Source organism: Stenella coeruleoalba (genome assembly GCF_951394435.1).
Source record: "Stenella coeruleoalba genome assembly, chromosome: X".
Taxonomy (NCBI): domain Eukaryota; kingdom Metazoa; phylum Chordata; class Mammalia; order Artiodactyla; family Delphinidae; genus Stenella; species Stenella coeruleoalba.
In genome coordinates, this window is record NC_137152.1 from 14,382,965 (window position 1) to 14,390,715 (window position 7,751).

A 7,751-nucleotide genomic window follows, 5' to 3' on the forward strand; every position below is an offset into this window, starting at 1 on the left:
AATGTAAGAGATTTGAGTTCAGACTTTGTCTAAGGTTTTCCGGGGTTTGTACTCATATCCAACACCAGCTTTGGGAACAAATCCGGAATAATCCAACTTTCGAAATGTGCCCTTAATAAGGCCCACTAAATCTGTGCCACCCTGCCCTTCAGCTGCACCACTCTCTATTTGCCATTCTCCACTGTAAGAAGTCAGTATTACTGTCCCATATTAAAGATGAGAAAACTGAGGCTTAGTTTCATTAACTTGCTCAAAGCCACAAGACTAGTGGCAGAGTTAACATTTGAACACACGTATTACCCCCACCCCACAGCACATGCTCACATCCCCTGTTATTCTACCTCCTGCTCAATTGCTTCCGGAACTTTCTCACATCCCTTGAAGCCTGTTCCAGTAGGACATCTGTTCTAATAAAATCTACACCAAGACACTTTCCTACAGCCCCCTGGTAAGGAATGAGTAGCTCCTTCTCTAGGATTCCACAGTGGGTTCCCGTCACCTCCTTTTAGCACTTAAGTCACTTTGCCTGTTATTAGAAATCTTTGTAGACAGTCTTCTCACCTAAGTTCCTGGAGAGAAGCACCACATCTTGTTTATATTTAAATGGCACTTTCTTCACAAGGTTCTAAGAATTAAATATTATAAAATATAGAGCACCCACCACAGTGCCTGGAATTTTGGTTCCGTTTCACTGTGGCAGTTATACAGTGACTCTTGGCACTGTGCATCTCCTCATTTGGGGGGAAAAGTGAGAGAGAGTTTCTTCACTAGTAAGTTTCTACCCACTCCTTGGGTAGAAATGTAGAGTTGCTTCACTGGGGTATGGGAGTGTAAATATGTGTAAGAGGGTGCACAGGGAAGCTGAGTAATAGAAAGGATGCACTATGCTGGTGTTAAAATCAAACACAAACAGAAACCAGTCTTGAAAATTCCCTGAGCATACAAAACCAGTTTAGTCACACAAGCAAAGTTTAATTTAGTTTATTTTGCAAAGCAAGTGAGGCTAACTTAACCTGGGTCACTTCTTGCTTATGCCTCTGAAAATCACAGGTGAAACTTAAGTTATTCCCCAAAACTGATGAGGTGACCACTAACCAATTCCCTTTCATTTAAGAAAATTCTAATATTATAACCAATCACTGTGAAGAAAATCACTGCGTCCACACTATATAAGCTGCTTTATAACAATATACTTCTGAGTCTCATTCCATGTTTTAGTTTCAGTGCTCCTGGTTTGCAAACTGTTCTTTTGGTGTGTGCAAAATAAATTTTCTACTAATTACTGCCTCACCGATTCATCGGTTTCACTTTTTTTTTTCCTGAACTTTTGACACTGGTACTCCCTTTCAACCTCACATTCACCCTTTAGCCTGCTCTGTGGAAATGGATATGGACCCTTAAGTTTTCCCTTTGCCAGTAGCACAGTTTAAGCTTCTTTCAGTAGGAGGTGCTGGAGAAAGATTGTGGAGGGAACAAGTTTTATCCTACAGGGCATATTGCCGGCAAGTTCCAGAGGGTCGATTTACAGCAAGTTCCACCAGTACAGCAGCACAGTGATTTGTATCATTCAGTCATAGTTGTGCCCTCTTGGGCCCACTATCAGCCCTAGAGGTAGTAACTGTTCCTCACAGCTGTTATTCCCATATTCTTTAGAGTTTTCTTTTTTTCTTACTAGCCAGTCCCTCATTACTCCAATCCACTGTTATACTTAATACGTCTTTGTGTTAAACTTTCTCTGTTCCAATTATTGTGTGATTTTTTTCTCTTCATCGTACACACAGACTGATCCACTCACCCAGTGTACCCAATGTCTGTTCCTGGAATGTAACTGAACATCCAGCAGATGCTCGACAACCCCTTCACTTTCATTTCTAGTCAGACCTCTCCCTTCTTTCACTTGACCCCTCTTCTCCATGAAGGGGCACAGAATGGAAGGTGGAAACGCTTTCTTAACTGTGGTTCTCTCCTAAGGCCAGCTTTCTTCTCCTAGTCTACCTAAGCTGCATCAGCCTGAATGAGTAGGGTGGAACATAGTGCCCAGGAGACCTTGCAGATATGGGAGAAGTGGGAGGAGACGCTGGTAGTGCCATCAACCTAGGCTTAGGTATGAGCTGAGCCACTGTCCCTACAGAAGAGGATGTCTTTCTGTCTTTCTTTCTTTCTTTCTTTCTTTCTTTCTTTCTTTCTTTCTCTTTCTTTCTTTTATTTTGGCTGTGCCAGGTCTTAGTTGCAGCACACAGCATCTTCATTGCGGCATGCGGGATCTTTAGTTGCGGCATGCGGACTTCTTAGTTGCAGCACGCAAACTCTTAGCTGCAGCATGCATGTGGGATCTAATTCCCGGACCAGGGATCGAACCTGGGCCCCCTGCATTGGGAGTGTGGAGTCATACCCACTGGACCACCAGTGAAGTCACCAGGTTGCAGTAGTTTTGATGGAGTTGGCTGGATGGAGTTTTGATGGATGGTTTGATACCTGGTCTGGGAACTAGATCCACGTGCATGCCGCAACTAAGAGTTCCAATGCCGCTACTAAACTTGCCACAACGAAGATCCCACGTGCTGCAACTAAGACCCAGTGCAGCCTAAATAAATAAATAAACTACTGCAACCCTGATGACCAACCAGGCACATGAAAAGATGCTCAACATGACTAAGCATCAGGGAAATGCAAATCAAAACCACAATGAGATATCACCTCACACCTGTCAGAACAGCTATCATCAAAAAGAACACAAATAACAAATGTTGGCAAGAATGTGGAGAAAAGAGAACCCTCGAACACTGTTGGTGGGAATGTAAATTGGTGCAGCCACTGTGGAAAACAGTATGGAGGTTTCTTTAAAAACTAGAAATAGAACCACCATATGACCCAGCAATTCCACTCCTGGGTATATACCCAAAAGAAACAAAAACACTAATTCGAAAAGATACATGCACCCCAATGTTCATAGCAGCATTATTTACAATTGCCAAGATATGGAAGCAACCTAAGTGTCCATCGATGCATGAATGGATAAAGAAGATGTGGGATATAGATAGATAGATAGATAGATAGACAGATATAGATGAATACTCTTCAGCCATAAGAAAGAATGAAATTTTGCCATTTGGAACAATACAGATGGACTTGGAGGGTATTATGCTAAGTGAAATAAGTCAGACAGAGAAAGACAAATACTGTACGATGTCACTTATATGTGGAATCTAAAAATACAACAAACTAGTGAATATAACAAAAAAGAAGCAGACTCACAGAAATAGAGAACAAACTAGTGGTTACCAGTGGGGAGAGGGAAGGATGGAGGGGCAATAGAGGAGCAGGGAATTAATGGGTACAAACTATTATGTATAAAATAAGCTACAAGGATATGTTGTACAACACAAGGAATATAACCAATATTTTACAATAACTATACATGGAGGGTAACCTTTAAAAATTGGGTATCACTATATTGTACACCTGTAACTTACATAATATTGTACATCAACTATACCTCAATAAAAAATTAAAATGAAAAAATTAAAAAACCAAAAATGAAATAATTGATTATATTCAATTCAAATTATTCAATTTTAAATAAATAAATTTTAAAATTATTGATCCAGCAAAAAACAACAACAACAAAAACCAACGCAACCCGGGGACGGATTTCACAAGGCAGTACTGAAGGCTGCCAATCAACCTGAAACGCAGGGGGCTGCAGAGCCCAGGTGTGGAACCTCACACTTGACCAAGACCTCTGTCCCTGCGTCCTTGCTGCCCCCTCCCAACTCCCACCCCACGGGGCCACGACGGGGCTGTTGGATCCAAGGCCTTAAGAACACTTCCCAGTGTGGGGGGCGGGGGAGGGGTGGCAACAACACAGGAACAAGTTTGACCAACTTACATTCTCTTTGTAGAGACAGGGAAAACCCCAGGAGAGGCACAGAGCACAGCCTGCGTCCCAGCGGTTGTGAAACTGCATCCCATTGGGTCATTAACGCCGAGATGTGTGTGTGTGCGCATGTGTATACGTGCACGTCGGGGGTGGATGTGCGTGAGAGAGGTTGGGGGGAAGATGGGGCTACGATGGGGGCTGAGAATAGGAGACTCTCGAGGGAGGACACAGGGGTAAATAAGAGCCAACCCCTCTCCACTGCTGTGTGACCTACAAAGAGGTGGTGGCGTCGGGCGAGGAAAGTGTGACAACAGCTTGTGTGCCTCCCAGGCTGAGTCTGGGCCTGGGACCCCGGCTCCAGGCAGCAGTGCGGCGGCCCCCCCCCCCCCGCCCCAGGTGGTGGCACAGGACTCGGGACCTCTCCTCACGTGCCTTCTTTCTGGCGGCGACTCGAGTCCCACGTGGCTTCCTGGCAGCGGTGCGTGGCTCCTGGGTGGGGTGGGGAGGCCCGTCCACACCCCATCACACTTTCGTGCCAAGAAGCGGCCGCAGCGCCCGCCGCCCTCCCCGTCGGGCCCGGAACTTTCTTCTCCTGAGGGAGGTGCGTCCGGGTCGGCAGCGTGGAACCCAGCTGGCCGGCGGTCGAGGCTTCTGGTTGCCTTCCTGGGTTCTTCCCCGGCCCAAAAGCTCACCTAAGACCCCTGCTACAAGCTGGCCTTCCCAGACCTCGGGCGATCTGGAAAGTAACCGCTAGTATCATTTGAAAGGAAAAGGTGGTTGTGCTGGACCGTCTGCGGGCTGTGCTGAACCCAACAAACAACTCGGGCCGCCTACGCCTCTGAGACGAGCTCAGAAAAGGTGGAATGAAATCGCTGGAGTCGCCCCCAAGGACAATAAGTGGATGGGATGACAAGGAGGGCACAGCGCACCGTGGACGATCAGTTCCGTTTGCTGAGAGCTCTCCTCCCTGCCCCCGATAGCTGCCAGAATGATGAATCCAGGTCTGCTTGTGTGACCCCGCGCCACCCCCCAGTTTATAATGAATAGCTTCCAAAGCACAGCCCTTGAGAGCCATCCAAAGCTGACCCAAGGGCCTTCCTGTTCCAAGGCTCGTTCAGCTCTCCAGAACCCATGTTGAAATTCATTTTAAGAATGAATTAAAATCTTCTTTAATATCAAGGCCACATGGCTGCTTTCCTGGGGCTCCAGTATATCAGGAGTGAGCTGTGAACAGGATATGGAAGAGGGAGCAGCAGTGGAGGGAGAGGCGATGCTGGAATAAAGGGACAGTTCCTGCACCCATTGTGTCAAGCTGCTTCCCATCCTCCAACTCCCTGACTTCTCACACCCCTGGAAGGAAGTCGTGATCCTCGCCTCTGAGACTTTAGCAAAGTCCCACAGACAGAAATCAGCAGAGGAGGGGAATCTAACCCTGAGTCCCTTGGGTACATCTTTCTCTCTCCAACCTCTCTGTAACATATCTGGAAAGAAACTGATGCTTTGGGACCAAGATAGTGCTTCAAAAGCAGAGACCAGGAAAACACCAAGGGGTCCTTTGTAGACAGGGTAAAGCCAGGAGGAGCCTGCCCTGAGGATGTTAGGCCCCAGCACACCCAGCGGCCTGCAGAGACCTCCGCATCAGGGCTCCCCACAATGGAGCACTGGAGATTCTCCACTGGGGCTCAGGGGAACACTATAGAAGATTATCTGCTATTTAATGTAATCCTCTTCTGTTAAGTTTCAGATCTTGTACTATTTTATAACATGCACAGGAGTATGTGTATTGACCTTTTCCTGAGGGGCAGCCCCGTCCTGGACTCTCGTGGCTTCCCAGGGCTGAGCCCTCACTGGCTGCTGCCCCATTACACTGCAGGCTGTGAGGATTGCTTCATAAGCCTCTGAACCAGCTCTTCAAGCTCCATGAATTATCCCACACCACAGCAAAGAGAGGCTGACAACAACTGGACCCTCCCCCTAGCCGACCCAATGGCAATTTCTAATAGTCTCCATTTTTACTGGTCTCTAGAATCCCACCGGGAGCAGCTCAAGCCCTCCCCCTTTTTCTGAGCCTGAGGTCCTCACACATACATTCCACCCCAGCCAGTCCTCCCGCCCCTAGCTCTCCCTCTGGGCCAGTTCTCCTCCAGACACCGCCCCTCCCCTTCCTTCGTGTCTGTATCAAGAGAAGGGCTCCTTGTGTCTGAGGGCAAGCTCTCTGTCTACACACCAGAAACCCCAGGCCCTTTTCCCTATCTGGAATGCCAGAGCACAGCCAACCTACCCCAAAGGAAAACCACCACCCCTGGCCAAAGGCTTACTTCACCCCTTTAGGTACCTTTGATCGTCTTTGGCTACCCAATTACTCCAGTTGCTGGAGGAAAGATGTGACAGTGTGATTCTGAGGCATTTCTCATCCCTTCTGTACCCCACTCACACTTCTGCTAGAGTCACTCCTGAAATATCAGAATGCCCCTGAGATTCGCTTGCTGTCACTCTACAGTTCCCATTCTAACTAATGAAAAATTATGTCCACTCTAACCTGGGGAGGCTTTCAAAGAAACAGGTCAGTAACCAAAGATAACTGAAAACAAATTCTAATATTTACTTGTTTTTACATATTCATTGAAGGGGCCACAAATCATAAACTGCTCCTAACTCCTCTAAAATTCCCCTGTCCTTCACAGCTCTCAGCCCTCACGTCTGCCCACTCCCAGCCTCTCATGCTATGAAGCCACTGATATAACGTGTCCTTGTCACGTTCTCTACCTTATACTTTTCATCCCATGCCTTAAGCTTCAACTATCATCTTTACATGCATGATGATCAAATATGTGTGTGAGACCAAGAATGCTGGTTGTCTACAAAATCAGTTCTCCTTTTCTTAGATTAAGAGCCTTTTGACTGGGCATGCAGCCGCCTAGTTAAAAGACTCCCCAGAGCCTAGGAGTGGCTGAATGTGAACATGGATGTGATGGCAAGAGTTAAAACAACCATACTGGGCCAGGAGATGGAAGCCACATGCCGAGGAAAGCAGAACAAGATGAGAGGAGTGTGGATCCCTGATAATATGTGGAACACCTCCTACTACCAACATGAAACAAGACAGGAGTACGTTTGTATCTTTTTGAAAGTCCTGAGATTTGGGGTCTCTCTGTTAAAGTACCCAAACCGATATCCTAACTAATGCAATAACTGAAGGAGAGAGGAGGAGGCATTTTTACTCCTCTGTGCTTTCCTTTCCTTGCAACGCCCATCCCTCCAGGGATTTTTTTTTTTAATCATTCTTGGAACAGGGGCAGCAGAGGATGGAAAATCCACATCCTGAGAAGACTTCTCCCACAGAAGGACCTGGCTTCCATGCAGCTCCCCAAAGGGCCGTGCAGGCTGCTCCGCAGCTCTGGGCTAACCAGCTTTTCCTCATGCTCCTACAGGCAAAAGGCCAGGGGCGAATGGATCTTTCTCTAACTATGCCACTCCCCGTGTAGCTCCCTCTTCCTTTCTCTTTCATGTTCTTTCTCTTCATGATTACAAAGCCCTCTCCCATCCCCACCAAACCCTACTTCCTCCATTAAAAAACATCCTCTCTGGATGTGGCTGGGGCTTCGCCGGCCTATGTTTGCCATTTTCAATTTTTCAGAGTCTGTTGACTGCAATCTTGCTGCTTCTATGTACCTGTGCTTATATCCGATCCTAGGCACCCAGCCTCCTGGACAGAAATAAAGCTGGATTCTTGGGTATATTTTGGAAGTGTGCTAGAATTGGTGAACGGAAGAGTCCTTATGTGGCAGCATGCTGTACTGTGATGGCCTTCAGCATCCTCTTCATAAAGGAGCTTGGAAAAATGCCAGAATTCAGTTACCATGAGATATAA

At 46.9% G+C, this 7,751-nt stretch overlaps 1 pseudogene across 1 annotated transcript; it reads left to right on the forward strand.

Annotated features, from left to right (window-relative positions):
- Positions 1 to 7,492: 7,492 nt before the first annotated feature.
- LOC307180214 (protein kish-A-like) lies at positions 7,493 to 7,751 on the forward strand (annotated as a pseudogene). The gene has a single exon. The product of its transcript is annotated as a protein kish-A-like (transcript).